The sequence below is a fragment of the Ctenocephalides felis genome, unplaced genomic scaffold (genome assembly GCF_003426905.1).
Source record: "Ctenocephalides felis isolate EL2017-DRISC unplaced genomic scaffold, ASM342690v1 CF-g0.4_SCAFFOLD_01878, whole genome shotgun sequence".
In the NCBI taxonomy this organism is placed as follows: domain Eukaryota; kingdom Metazoa; phylum Arthropoda; class Insecta; order Siphonaptera; family Pulicidae; genus Ctenocephalides; species Ctenocephalides felis.
In genome coordinates this window covers 1-14,373 of record NW_020538032.1, presented here as the reverse complement: position 1 = coordinate 14,373, position 14,373 = coordinate 1, and the positions used below count along the sequence as shown (strand labels likewise).

Sequence of the window (14,373 nt, the reverse complement as noted above, 5' to 3'; positions counted from 1 at the left end):
AGCGTTGGGTACTGCAATGTTGTACATTGGATGCAACACAAACACGCACTGTATAGAACCTGTGGCTAGTTGGTCTAGGGGTATGATTTTGGCTCAAATAAACGTAAGTGGCAAATCATGTGTAAAATGTGATTTTTGAGTGTACCGCGTGGCTTGTTGGTCTAGGGGTATGATTTCTAGGGGTATGATTTCCGCTTAGGGTGCGGGAGGTCCCGGGTTCAAATCCCGGACGAGCCCGGACTTTTCATTAAATTCGGGCACATATTATTTACTACAATGTTGAACATTGGATGCAACACAAACACGCACTGGGTAGAACATGTGGTTTGTTGGTCTAGGGGTATGATTCCCGCTTTGGGTGGGGAGGTCCCGGGTTCAAATCCTGGACGAGCGCGGGCATTTCTTTCAATTCGAGCGCATATTATTTATTACATGGGGGTACAGCGTTGGGTACTACAATGTTGTACATTGGATGCAACACAAACACGCACTGTGTAGAACCTGTGGCTAGTTGGTCTAGGGGTATGATTTTGGCTCAGATAATAAACGTAAGTGGCAAATCATGTGTAAAATGTGTTTATTGAGTGTACCGCGTGGCTTGTTGGTCTAGGGGTATGATTTCCGCTTAGGGTGCGAGAGGTCCCGGGTTCAAATCCCGGACGAACCCGGACTTTTCTCTAAATTCGAGCACATGTTATTTACTACAATGTTGAACATTGGATGCAACACAAACACGCACTGGGTAGAACATGTGGTTCGTTGGTTCAGGGGTATTATTCCCGCTTTGGGTAGGGGAGGTCCCGGGTTCAAATCCTGGACGAGCGCGGGCATTTCTTTGATTTCGAGCGCATATTATTTACTACAATAATGTATATTGGATCGAGAATATATTAATTACTATAATGTTGTACATTGGATGCAACACAAACACGCACTGTATAGAACCTGTGGCTAGTTGGTCTAGGGGTATGATTTTGGCTTAGATAATAAACGTAAGTGGCAACTCATGTGTAAAATGTGTTTAGTGAGTGTACCGCGTGGCTTGTTGGTCTAGGGGTATGATTTCCGATTAGGGTGCGGGAGGTTCCGGGTTCAAATCCCGGACGAACCCGGACTTTTCTTTAAATTCGAGCACATATTATTTACTACAATGTTGAACATTGGATGCAACACAAACACGCACTGGGTAGAACATGTAGTTCGTTGGTCTAGGGGTATGATTCCCGCTTTGGGTAGGGGAGGTCCCAGGTTCAAATCCTGGACGAGCGCGGACATTTCTTTCAATTCGAGCACATATTATTTATTACATGGGGGTACAGCGTTTCAGAAGCTGTTCCTCAAACCGGCTTAGATATTAAACGTAATTTCGGCTTAGATATTAAACGTAAGTCGCAAATCATGTGTAAAATGTGTTTATTGTGTAGAACCCGTAGCATGTTGTACATTGGATGCAACACAAATACGAAGTGGGTACAACCCTTTGCTCGTTGGCCTAGGGGTATGATTCCCGCTTTGGGTGCGGGAGGTCCCGGGTTCAAATCCCGGACGAGCCCGGACATTTCTTTAAATTTGAGTGCCTATTATTTACTACAATGTTGTACATTGGATCCAACACAAACACGCAGTGGGCAGTCTAGGGGTCTGATTCCCGCTTTGGGTGCGGGAGATACCGGGATAAATACCGGACGAGCCCCGGACATATCTTAAAATTCGAGCACATATTATTTACTACAGTATTGTATATTGGACCGAAAACATATTAATTACAACAATGTTGTACATTGGTTCCAACACAAACACGCACTGAATAAAACTCGTGGCTTGTTGGTCTAGGGTTATGATTTCGGCTTAGATATTAAACGTAAGTGGCAAATCATGTGTAAAATGTGTTTATTAAGTAGAACCCGTGGCATGTTGTACATTGGATGCAACACAAAGACGCACTGGGTAGAATATGTCGCTCGTTGGTCTAGTGGTATGATTTCTGCTTAAGGTGCGGGATGTCCCGGGTTCAAATCCCGGACGAGCCCATACATTTCTTTAAATTCGAGTACATATTATTTACTACAATATTGTATACTGGATCAAAAATATATTATTTACTACAATGTTGTACATTGTATTCAACACAAACACGAACTGGGTGAAACCGGCGGCTAGTTGGTCTAGGGGTATGATTTCCGTTTTGGGTGCGGGAGGTCCCGGGTTTAAATTCCGGACGAGCTCGGACAATTCTTTAAATTCGAGCACATATCATTTACTACAATAATGTATATTGGATCGAGAACATATTATTTACTACAATGTTGTACATTGGATGCAATACAAATACGCACTGGATAGAACCCGTGGCTCGTTGGTCTAGGGGTATGATTTTGGCTTAGATAATAACGTAAGTGGCAAATCATATGTAAAATGTGTTTATTGAGTATAGCGCGTGGCTCGTTGGTATAAAGGTTTATTGAGTAGACCGCGTGACTCGCTGGTCTTGGGGTATAATTTCCGCTTAGGGTGCGGGAGGTCCCTTTAAATTCGAGCACATACTATTTACTACAATGTTGTACATTGGATGAAACACAAACACGCACTGGGTAGAGTATGTCGCTCGTTGGTCTAGGGGTATGACTTCCGCTTTGGGTGCGGGAGGTCCCGGGTTCAAATCCCGGACGAGCCCGGACATTTTTTCAAATTCGAGTACCTATTATTTACTACAAGGTACAGTCTAGAGGTATGATTTCCGCTTAGCCCTGACATTTCTTTAAATTCGAGTGCCTATTATTTACTACAATGTTGTATATTGGATCCAACACAAACACGCACTGGGAATAACCCGTGGCTCGTTGGTATAGAGTTTTTCGAGTAGACCGCGTGGCTCGCTGGTCTTGGGGTATGATTTCCGCTTAGGGTGCGGGAGGTCCCGAATTTCTTTAAATTCGAGTACATATTATTTACTACAATATTGTATATTGGATCAAAAATATATTATTCACTACAATGTTGTACAGTGTATCCAACACAAACACGCACTGGGTGAAACCGGCGGCTCGTTGGTCTACATATTATTTACTACAATAATGTATATTGGATCGAGGTCCTGGGTTCAAATGTAGAACATGTGGTTCGTTGGTCTAGGGGTATGGTTCCCGCTTTGGGTGGGGAGGTCCCGGGTTCAAATCCTGGACGAGCGCGGGCATTTCTTTCAATTCGAGCGCATATTATTTATTACATGGGGGTACAGCGTTGGGTACTACAATGTTGTACATTGGATGCAACACAAACACGCACTGTATAGAACCTGTGGCTAGTTGGTCTAGGGGTATGATTTTGGCTTAGATAATAAACGTAAGTGGCAAATCATGTGTAAAATGTGTTTATTGGGTGTACCGCGTGGCTTGTTGGTTTAGGGGTATGATTTCCGCTTAGGGTTCGGAAGGTCCCGGGTTCAAATCCCGGACGAACCCCGACTTTTCTTTAAAATCGAGCACATGTTATTTACTACAATGTTGAACATTGGATGCAACACAAACACGCACCGGGTAGAACATGTGGTTTGTTGGTCCAGGGGTATGATTCCCGCTTTGGGTAGGTGAGGTCCCGGGTTCAAATCCTGGACGAGCGCGGGCATTTCTTTGAATTCGACCACATATTATTTACTACAATAATGTATATTGGATCGAGAATATGTTATTTACTATAATGTTGTACATTGGATGCAACACAAACACGCACTGGATAGAACCCGTGGCTAGTTGGTCTAGAGCAGTGGTCGGGAAACTTTTGGAACCATTACCCCAAAATGTTTTTGTGCGACCTCTCATTACCCCACAAAAAAAAAATTAACTGAAATAGTCTATAATTGAAATCTGTTTGATTGGATTAACGGTTTGCTACATTGTTCGTTACTTCTAAACTTTGAAAAAGGCTGGAACAAATGGTTTGAAGGAAACAATAAATATATTTTACATGAAAATCCTACTAATGAATGAATAAACTAGTGGTAAATGGCATCATGCTTAAGGCAAATTGCTAGAACTTTCCGCACCGTGACGAAATGTTCGAGGAATTTTAAATATTTTTAATTAGATTATTGTAAATACTGTAACATTGTATAATATTCATTAAATATATATAAGCTGAATTACAAAGTTAAAATTATTTATTTGAAGTATATAAGTGAGAATTAAAATTAAAATCTGAATTATTTTCGATATACAAAGAAAAAATTTTTGAAAATAAAAATTGAAATATTTTTCTTTCCCAAAAGTAATTGTTTTGTCAACACAAACAGCAAGTTTTTTTAATCATTCAAATCGGATGCTTAGTTCTCTCAAAAACTGTCATTTTTGAACTTTTAGCTCTGTTTCTTCGCAGTAGCTTTCATCCAAAGACACCAAATTGCAATTATCCCATTTTAATCTTTGAGCTTTGAAATATTCGTTTACTTTATTATGAATATCTATTCCACGACATCAGAACTCAAGAAAAAAAAAACAAAAAGCAATTCCTTTTCAAAATTATCTACACCTCCATAGCAAACATATATCATCATCAGTTGTGAATTACTACCCAGACAGCACGAGACATGCCAGGGAATGTCCCACTTGTCCTCACAATCTCCTAATATCGCGATATCCTATGAATATCCTATGAATATGCAACGGGACGTCTCAAAACCAAAGGACTCGAGCAGGTATAACGCTCGATTCACGAACATGTCGCTCTCGTACGCGCACGGCTTGAGACCTCGAAACGTATATGTTTGTCCCTTTCTCTTTCGTCGCGTCGGTTTTGCGCCCTTAAGGTTAGCGTCATCAAACAGACGCTTCGAATTATCATAGTTTTTGGGTAATTGAGTAATAATAGTGAAAATTTTATTTGTTCTATATAATTATATGAGCGTGTGTTATAAATAATTAATATTATCTATCAAAATACTCAAAAATTGTGTAATAATAGTGGAAATTTTATGTGTTCTATATAATTATATGTGCGTGTGTGTTATAAATATTGCAGCCAACATATTGAAAAGGGGGCAGATATAAACGATGGTAATTAAAGCTTTCTGTATACTGTTATTTGAAATACTATGTTACTAGTACAAATAGAATTTTTAATTTAATGCTGACATTTCTACCCTGCCAGCTTATCCAGCAACCATGCCTAATTTTGTATCAAATGCTGTGTTTGAAAGATGATTGACAAAGAAGAAATGCTCTCCACTATGTTTGTTGGAGGAGCTTCAACTTGTGGAGGCTATATTTCTGAGCAAAGATATCAAAACACAATTGGTAATCAAAAGTTTATATAGATTTATTTTTATTTGTTAACTTTATCATATACTAAACAAACTTTCTCTTTAGATTCTGTATTTAGCCATCAGAGTCCAGCTATGAAAATCCATTTTTGATGATGGTTTGGCCAAAGAATTTTGCTAGGGACGAGGAAAGGGCAAAAATAAATTTTGTGATCTAGTGCCTTGCGATGTCGTCACAGGTAATTTATATATCTTATACTTATGATGTGTTGTAAATTATGAATTAAACTAATATATAATTAATTCCAGGAATTGCTTTGAAAAATTTGCCGCATGAGACATAGTTTACTGTTTCAGAGGCTGCAAAAAGCTGGCTGCGACGTGCCAATAAATATTATACAAGGTATTTTGTGAGATGTGTACTATATGTTTTTCCTATTTACAAAAAAATCATGATTATTGACTGGTTAGTTGTATCAATGTTAGTGCAAAATTTGTGCTGTGTACACATTTTTAGATGTAAAAAACCAAGTTTAATATTCACTCGTAATGACATCAAATTGTGTCGATATATTTGGAATTAGAGATTATTTTATAAATCTCTGTCTATTTTGATTGATGTATCGCTCTTAAAGAACTTACTCATATATATATACATATATATGCATTTATTCATTTGTTTTCTATTTCAGGAGAGAAAATCAACCATGAACTAGGATTGAATGCCGAATTAATTATATTTTTAATATTGTAAAATAAGTTATTTTGAATTAAAGTTGTATATATTAAATTTTGTTATAAAATTATCTCAGGATTTTGTTATTTTGTAATAAAAGTTTACTTTGTGAAATTGTGTTCTTTTATTTTATTTTTAATCCAAATTTATTTTTCATCTAAAAAGTAAAAAACAATTCCATAATTATATATCCTATTCATGTCCGGTTTATGTCCGGAATATCCCGCGCGGGATATCCTACAGAACGTCCCATAGGTGCGACATATTAACATGTTTCGGATAAGATCAGGATAAGCGGGATATCCGTAAGGCTATCGCAGGGACAATGAATGTCCGCGCGTGGATATCCTGTGGACGTTTTCCAGGATGTCTTGTGTTGTCTGGGTACTAAAATCCGTTGTCTCAAGCTGAATAGCAAAATATTTAGTTTGTTTTAATGTAAAAACTTCACATTTTTTTCTAATGCAGAGATTCTTTTCGGTAGCAGGTTTTACTGAAGCTGATTTAAAACAAGCAAGATATTTAACTTGTTTTAGTGTGAAAATTACTTATTTCTTCACATTTTCTGCTAATGCAGAAATTCTTTCCGATATACTTTTTACCCCCAAAAATTCTACTTTTACCCCATTTGGGGTAATTTACCCCGGTTCCCCTACCACTGGTCTAGAGGTATGATTTTGGCTTAGATAATAAACGTAAGTGGCAACTAATGTGTAAAATGTGTTTATTGAGTATACCGCGTGGCTCGTTGGTCTAGGGATATGATTTCCGCTTAGGGTGCGGGAGGTCCCGGGTTCAAATCCCGGACGAGCCCGGACATTTCATTAAATTCGGGCGCATATTATTTACTACAATATTGAACATTGGATGCAACACAATCACGCACTGGGTAGAACATGTGGTTTGTTGGCCTAGGGGTATGATTCCCGCTTTGGGTGCGGGAGGTCCCGGGTTCAAATCCCGGACGAGCCCGGACATTTCTTTAAATTTGAGTGCCTATTATTTACTACGATGTTGTACATTGGATGCAACACAAACACGCACTGTAAAGAACCTGTGGCTAGTTGGTCTAGGGGTATGATTTTGGCTTAGATAATAAACGTAAGTGGCAAATCATGTGTAAAATGTGTTTATTGAGTGTACCGCGTGGCTTGTTGGTCTAGGGGTATGATTTCCGCTTAGCCCTGACATTTCTTTAAATTCGAGTGCCTATTATTTACTACAATGTTGTACATTGGATCCAACACAAACACGCACTGGGTATAACCCGTGGCTCGTTGGTATAGAGTTTTTCGAGTAGACCGCGTGGCTCGCTGGTCTTGGGGTATGATTTCCGCTTAGGGTGCGAGAGGTCCCGGATTTCTTTAAATTCGAGTACATATTATTTACTACAATATTGTATATTGGATCGAAAATATATTATTCACTACAATGTTGTACAGTGTATCCAACACAAACACGCACTGGGTGAAACCGGCGGCTCGTTGGTCTACATATTATTTACTACAATAATGTATATTGGATCGAGGTCCCGGGTTCAAATCCTGGACGAGCGCGGGCATTTCTTTCAATTCGAGCGCATATTATTTATTACATGGGGGTACAGCGTTGGGTACTACAATGTTGTACATTGGATGCAACACAAACACACACTGGATAGAACCCGTGGCTAGTTGGTCTAGAGGTATGATTTTGGCTTAGATAATAAACGTAAGTGGCAACTCATGTGTAAAATGTGTTTATTGAGTACACCGCGTGGCTCGTTGGTCTAGGGGTATGATTTCCGCTTAGGGTGCGGGAGGTCTCGGGTTCAAATCCCGGACGGGCCCGGACTTTTCTTTAAATTCGGGCACATATTATTTACTACAATGTTGAACATTGGATGCAACACAAACACGCACGGAGTAGAACATGTGGTTCTTTGGTCTAGGGGTATGATTCCCGCTTTGGGTGGGGAGGTCCCGGGTTCAAATCCTGGACGAGCGCGGGCATTTCTTTCAATTCGAGCGCATATTATTTATTACATGGGGGTACAGCGTTGGGTACTACAATGTTGTACATTGGATGCAACACAAACATGCACTGTATAGAACCTGTGGCTAGTTGGTCTAGGGGTATGATTTTGGCTTAGATAATAAACGTAAGTGGCAAATCATGTGTAAAATGTGTTTATTGGGTGTACCGCGTGGCTTGTTGGTTTAGGGGTATGATTTCCGCTTAGGGTGCCCGAGGTCCCGGGTTCAAATCCCGGACGAACCCGGACTTTTCTTTAAATTCGAGCGCATGTTATTTACTACAATGTTGAACATTGGATGCAACACAAACACGCACCGGGTAGAACATGTGGTTCTTTGGTCCAGGGGTATGATTCCCGCTTTGGGTAGGGGAGGTCCCGGGTTCAAATCCTGAACGAGCGCGGGCATTTCTTTGTATTCGACCACATATTATTTACTACAATGATGTATATTGGATCGAGAATATGTTATTTACTATAATGTTGTACATTGGATGCAACACAAACACGCACTGGATAGAACTCGTGGCTAGTTGGTCTAGAGGTATGATTTTGGCTTAGATAATAAACGTAAGTGGCAACTAATGTGTAAAATGTGTTTATTGAGTATACCGCGTGGCTCGTTGTTCTAGGGGTATGATTTCCGCTTAGGGTGCGGGAGGTCCCGGGTTCAAATCCCGGACGAGCCCGGACTTTTCATTAAATTCGGGCACATATTATTTACTACAATGTTGAACATTGGATGCAACACAAACACGCACTGGGTAGAACATGTGGTTTGTTGGTCTAGGGGTATGATTCCCGCTTTGGGTGGAGAGGTCCCGGGTTCAAATCCTGGACGAGCGCGGGCATTTCTTTCAATTCGAGCGCATATTATTTATTACATGGGGGTACAGCGTTGGGTACTACAATGTTGTACATTGGATGCAACACAAACACGCACTGTGTAGAACCTGTGGCTAGTTGGTCTAGGGGTATGATTTTGGCTCAGATAATAAACGTAAGTGGCAAATCATGTGTAAAATGTGTTTAATGAGTGTACCGCGTGGCTTGTTGGTCTAGGGGTATGATTTCCGCTTAGGGTGCGGGAGGTCCCGGGTTCAAATCCCGGACGAACCCGGACTTTTCTCTAAATTCGAGCACATGTTATTTACTACAATGTTGAACATTGGATGCAACACAAACACGCACTGGGCAGAACATGTGGTTCGTTGGTCCAGGGGTATTATTCCCGCTTTGGGTAGGGGAGGTCCCGGGTTCAAATCCTGGACGAGCGCGGGCATTTCTTTGAATTCGAGCGCATATTATTTACTACAATAATGTATATTGGATCGAGAATATATTAATTACTATAATGTTGTACATTGGATGCAACACAAACACGCACTGTATAGAACCTGTGGCTAGTTGGTCTAGGGGTATGATTTTGGCTTAGATAATAAACGTAAGTGGCAACTCATGTGTAAAATGGGTATGATTTCCGATTAGGGTGCGGGAGGTCCCGGGTTCAAATCCCGGACGAACCAGGACTTTTCTTTAAATTCGAGCACATATTATTTACTACAATGTTGAACATTGGATGCAACACAAACACGCACTGGGTAGAACATGTAGTTCGTTGGTCTAGGGGTATGATTCCCGCTTTGGGTAGGGGAGGTCCCAGGTTCAAATCCTGGACGAGCGCGGACATTTCTTTCAATTCGAGCACATATTATTTATTACATGGGGGTACAGCGTTTCAGAAGCTGTTCCTCAAACCGGCTTAGATATTAAACGTAATTTCGGCTTAGATATTAAACGTAAGTCGCAAATCATGTGTAAAATGTGTTTATTGTGTAGAACCCGTAGCATGTTGTACATTGGATGCAACACAAATACGAAGTGGATACAACCCTTTGCTCGTTGGCCTAGGGGTATGATTCCCGCTTTGGGTGCGGGAGGTCCCGGGTTCAAATCCCGGACGAGCCCGGACATTTCTTTAAATTTGAGTGCCTATTATTTACTACAATGTTGTACATTGGATCCAACACAAACACGCAGTGGGCAGTCTAGGGGTCTGATTCCCGCTTTGGGTGCGGGAGATACCGGGATAAATACCGGACAAGCCCCGGACATATCTTAAAATTTGAGCACATATTATTTACTACAGTATTGTATATTGGACCGAAAACATATTAATTACAACAATGTTGTACATTGGTTCCAACACAAACACGCACTGAATAAAACTCGTGGCTTGTTGGTCTAGGGTTATGATTTCGGCTTAGATATTAAACGTAAGTGGCAAATCATGTGTAAAATGTGTTTATTAAGTAGAACCCGTGGCATGTTGTACATTGGATGCAACACAAAGACGCACTGGGTAGAATATGTCGCTCGTTGGTCTAGTGGTATGATTTCTGCTTAAGGTGCGGGATGTCCCGGGTTCAAATCCCGGACGAGCCCATACATTTCTTTGAATTCGAGTACATATTATTTACTACAATGATGTACATTGGATGCAACATGGGTTACAGATTAGTGTAGATATAAGTTCCATGTTATAATAAGCAATGTTTTAGGATAAGTGATTATTAAATGTAAATATAGGTTAGTTAATTAAGTAACGAACAAACGCCTTTTTATTAGTAATATTTAAAGTTTAACCGAGAGGTTAGTGGATTGAACCTACCCGGGGGCGTACAACTCGTGGGTACAACACGTGGCTCGTTGGTCTAGGGGTATGATTCCCGCTTTGGGTGCGGGAGGTCCCGGGTTCAAATCCCGGACGAGCCCTGACATTTCTATAAAATCGAGTGCTTATTATTTACTAAAATGTTGTACATTGGATCCAACACAAACACGCAATGGGAAAATCATGTGTAAAATGTGTTTATTGAGATGTGTCTCTATTATCAAGAAGCGATAAGAGCCTCCGTGGCGCAATTGGCTAGCGCGTTCGGCTGTTAACCGAAAGGTTGGTGGTTCGAGCCCACCCGGGGGCTTAAAGTAGTTATTATTTGTACTCTGGAATATTCAATGCATATTGTTTATACCCAATAGTATTTGATGATTATATTATTCATCATATATGTAGTTTACACGAGCCCGGACATTTCTTTAAATTCGAGCACATATTATTTACTACAGTATTGTATATTGGATCGAGAACATATTATTTACAACAATGTTGTACATTGATTCCAACACAAACATGCACTGGATAAAACCCGTGGCTTGTTGGACTAGGGTTATGATTTCGGCTTAGATATTAAACTTAAGTTGCAAATCATGTGTAAAATGTGTTTATTGAGTAGAACCCGTGGCATGTTGTACATTGGATGCAACACAAATACGCAGTGGGTACAACCCGTGGCTCGTTGGTCTAGGGGTATGATTCCCGCTTCGGGTGCGGGAGGTCCCGGGTTCAAATCCCGGACGAGCCCTGACATTTCTTTAAATTCGAGTGCCTATTATTTACTACAATATTGTACGTTGGATCCGACACAAACACGCACTGGGTATAACCCGTGGCTCGTTTTTCGAGTAGACCGCGTGGCTCGCTGGTCTTGGGGTATGATTTCCGCTTAGGGTGCGGGAGGTCCCGGATTTCTTTAAATTCGAGTACATATTATTTACTACAATATTGTATATTGGATCGAAAATATATTATTCACTACAATGTTGTACAGTATATCCAACACAAACACGCACTGGGTGAAACCGGCGGCTCGTTGATCTACATATTATTTGGCTAACGCGTTTGGCTGTTAACCGAAAGGTTTGTGGTTCGAGCCCACCCGGGGGCTTAAAGTAGTTATTATTTATACTCTGGAATATTCAATGCATATTGTTTATACCCAATAGTATTTGATGATTATATTATTCATCATATATGTAGTTTACACGAGCCCGGACATTTCTTTAAATTCGAGCACATATTATTTACTACAGTATTGTATACTGAATCGAGAACATATTATTTACAACAATGTTGTACATTGGTTCCAACACAAACATGCACTGGATAAAACCCGTGGCTTGTTGGACTAGGGTTATGATTTCGGCTTAGATATTAAACGTAAGTTGCAAATCATGTGTAAAATGTGTTTATTGAGTAGAACCCGTGGCATGTTGTACATTGGATGCAACACAAATACGCAGTGTATGATTCCCGCTTTGGGTGCGGGAGGACCCGGGTTCAAATCTCGGACGAGCCCTGACATTTCTTTAAATTCGAGTGCCTACTATTTACTACAATGTTGTACATTGGATCCAACACAAACACGCACTGGGTAGAACATGTGGTTCGTTGGTCTAGGGGTATGATTCCCGCCTTGGGGTAGGGGAGGTCCCGGGTTCAAATCCTGGACGAGCGCGGCATTTCTTTAAATTCGAGCACATATTATTTACTACAATAATGTATATTGGATCGAGAATATATTATTTACTATAATGTTGTACATTGGATGCAACACAAACACGCACTGTATAGAACCTGTGGCTAGTTGATCTAGGGGTATGATTTTGGCTTAGATAATAAACGTAAGTGGCAAATCATGTGTAAAATGTGTTTATTGAGTATACCGCGTGGCTCGTTGGTGTAGGGGTTTGATTTCCGCTTAGGGTGCGGGAGGTTTTGGGTTCAAATCCCGGACGAGCCCGGACATTTCTTTAAATACGAGCGCATATTATTTACTACAATAATGTATATTGGATCGAGAATATGTTATTTACTATAATGTTGTACATTGGATGCAACACAAACACGCACTGGATAGAACCCGTGGCTAGTTGATCTAGAGGTATGATTTTGGCTTAGATAATAAACTTAAGTGGCAACTCATGTGTAAAATGTGTTTATTGAGTATACCGCGTGGCTCGTTGGTCTAGGGGTATGATTTCCGCTTAGGGTGCGGGAGGTCCCGGGTTCAAATCCCGGACGAGTCCGGACTTTTCTTTAAATTCGGGCACATATTATTTACTACAGATGCAACACAAACACGCACTGGGTAGAACATGTGGTTCGTTGGTCTAGGGGTATGATTCCCGCTTTGGGTGGGGAGGTCCCGGGTTCAAATCCTGGACGAGCGCGGGCATTTCTTTCAATTCGAGCGCATATTATTTATTACATGGGGGTACAGCGTTTCAGAAGCTGTCCCTCAAACCGAAAGTAAATGTTAACTATTTGTGTGTGAAGTGAATCGGGCTCGATGTATGGACAGGTATTGGGCACTGGTTGCGCCGTGGGTTGCAGATTAGTGTATTTTAATGGGTATAAAAATAATTGTTGTTTATACCCATTATTGTTCAATAATTATAATTATTGTTTATGCTATATATAATTTACTCCTACTATTATCAACATGCGATAAGAGCCTCCGTGGCGCAATTGGCTAGCGCGTTCGGCTGTTAACCGAAAGGTTGGTGGTTCGAGCCCACCCGGTGGCGTAAAGTAATTATTATTTATACTCTGGAATATTCAATGCATATTGTTTATACCCAATAGTATTTGATGATTATATTATTCATCATATATGTAGTTTATACGAGCCCGGACATTTCTTTAAATTCGAGCACATATTATTTACTACAGTATTGTATATTGGATCGAGAACATATTATTTACAACAATGTTACAATTGAACATATTATTTACAACAATTGTATGATTTCTGCTTAAGGTGCGGATGTCCCGGGTTCAAATCCCGGACGAGCCCGGACACTTCTTTAAATTCGAGTACATATTATTTACTACAATGTTGTACATTGGATGCAACATGGGTTACAGATTAGTGTAGATATAAGTTCCATGTTAGAATAAGCAATGTTTTGGGATAAGTGATTATTAAATGTAAATATAGGTTAGTTAATTAAGTAACGAACAAACGCCTTTTCATTAGTATTTTAAAGTTTAACCGAGAGGTTGGTGCATTGCACCTACCGTGCGCGTACAACTCGTGGGTACAACTCGTGGCTCGTTGGTCTAGGGGTATGATTCCGCTTTGGGTGCGGGAGGTCCCGGGTTCAAAACCCGCACGAGCCCTGACATTTCGATAAAATCGACTGCCTATTAATACTAAAATGTTGTACCATTGGATCCAACACAAACACGCAAATGGGCAAATCATGTGTAAAATGTGTTATTGAGATGTGTTACTATTATCAAGAAGCGATAAGAGCCTCCGTGGCGCAATGGCTAGCGCGTTCGGCTGTTACCGAAAGGTTGGTGGTTCGAGCCCACCCGGGGTTAAAGTAGTTATTATTTATACTCTGGAATATTCAATGCATATTGTTTATAAACCAATAGTTTTGATGATTATATTATTCATCAATATGTAGTTTACACGAGCCCGGACATTTCTTAAATTTGAGCACATATTATTTACT

At 40.3% G+C, this 14,373-nt stretch overlaps 1 long non-coding RNA gene and 17 other non-coding genes across 18 annotated transcripts; all 18 read left to right on the top strand.

Annotated features, from left to right (window-relative positions):
• The first annotated feature begins 595 nt into the window (after positions 1-595).
• Trnap-agg lies at positions 596-667 on the top strand. The gene has a single exon. It is a non-coding gene; the product is annotated as a tRNA-Pro (tRNA).
• An 814-nt stretch (positions 668-1,481) lies between these two features.
• Positions 1,482-1,553, top strand: Trnap-ugg. Its single transcript has one exon. It is a non-coding gene; the product is annotated as a tRNA-Pro (tRNA).
• A 405-nt stretch (positions 1,554-1,958) lies between these two features.
• Positions 1,959-2,030, top strand: Trnal-aag. Its single transcript has one exon. It is a non-coding gene; the product is annotated as a tRNA-Leu (tRNA).
• A 572-nt stretch (positions 2,031-2,602) lies between these two features.
• Trnap-ugg lies at positions 2,603-2,674 on the top strand. Its single transcript has one exon. It is a non-coding gene; the product is annotated as a tRNA-Pro (tRNA).
• Positions 2,675-3,389: 715 nt separating this feature from the next.
• On the top strand, positions 3,390-3,461 carry Trnap-agg. The gene has a single exon. It is a non-coding gene; the product is annotated as a tRNA-Pro (tRNA).
• A 1,741-nt stretch (positions 3,462-5,202) lies between these two features.
• LOC113374533 lies at positions 5,203-5,994 on the top strand. The gene is made up of 4 exons (XR_003366992.1): positions 5,203-5,288; positions 5,361-5,493; positions 5,564-5,657; positions 5,947-5,994. It is a non-coding gene; the product is annotated as an uncharacterized LOC113374533 (long non-coding RNA).
• A 738-nt stretch (positions 5,995-6,732) lies between these two features.
• Trnap-agg lies at positions 6,733-6,804 on the top strand. Its single transcript has one exon. It is a non-coding gene; the product is annotated as a tRNA-Pro (tRNA).
• An 86-nt stretch (positions 6,805-6,890) lies between these two features.
• On the top strand, positions 6,891-6,962 carry Trnap-ugg. The gene has a single exon. It is a non-coding gene; the product is annotated as a tRNA-Pro (tRNA).
• A 785-nt stretch (positions 6,963-7,747) lies between these two features.
• Trnap-agg lies at positions 7,748-7,819 on the top strand. Its single transcript has one exon. It is a non-coding gene; the product is annotated as a tRNA-Pro (tRNA).
• Positions 7,820-8,621: 802 nt separating this feature from the next.
• Trnap-agg lies at positions 8,622-8,693 on the top strand. The gene has a single exon. It is a non-coding gene; the product is annotated as a tRNA-Pro (tRNA).
• Positions 8,694-9,051: 358 nt separating this feature from the next.
• Positions 9,052-9,123, top strand: Trnap-agg. Its single transcript has one exon. It is a non-coding gene; the product is annotated as a tRNA-Pro (tRNA).
• Positions 9,124-9,900: 777 nt separating this feature from the next.
• On the top strand, positions 9,901-9,972 carry Trnap-ugg. Its single transcript has one exon. It is a non-coding gene; the product is annotated as a tRNA-Pro (tRNA).
• A 405-nt stretch (positions 9,973-10,377) lies between these two features.
• Positions 10,378-10,449, top strand: Trnal-aag. The gene has a single exon. It is a non-coding gene; the product is annotated as a tRNA-Leu (tRNA).
• A 258-nt stretch (positions 10,450-10,707) lies between these two features.
• Positions 10,708-10,779, top strand: Trnap-ugg. Its single transcript has one exon. It is a non-coding gene; the product is annotated as a tRNA-Pro (tRNA).
• A 135-nt stretch (positions 10,780-10,914) lies between these two features.
• On the top strand, positions 10,915-10,988 carry Trnan-guu. The gene has a single exon. It is a non-coding gene; the product is annotated as a tRNA-Asn (tRNA).
• Positions 10,989-11,357: 369 nt separating this feature from the next.
• Trnap-cgg lies at positions 11,358-11,429 on the top strand. Its single transcript has one exon. It is a non-coding gene; the product is annotated as a tRNA-Pro (tRNA).
• A 1,432-nt stretch (positions 11,430-12,861) lies between these two features.
• Positions 12,862-12,933, top strand: Trnap-agg. The gene has a single exon. It is a non-coding gene; the product is annotated as a tRNA-Pro (tRNA).
• A 427-nt stretch (positions 12,934-13,360) lies between these two features.
• On the top strand, positions 13,361-13,434 carry Trnan-guu. Its single transcript has one exon. It is a non-coding gene; the product is annotated as a tRNA-Asn (tRNA).
• Positions 13,435-14,373: the final 939 nt, after the last annotated feature.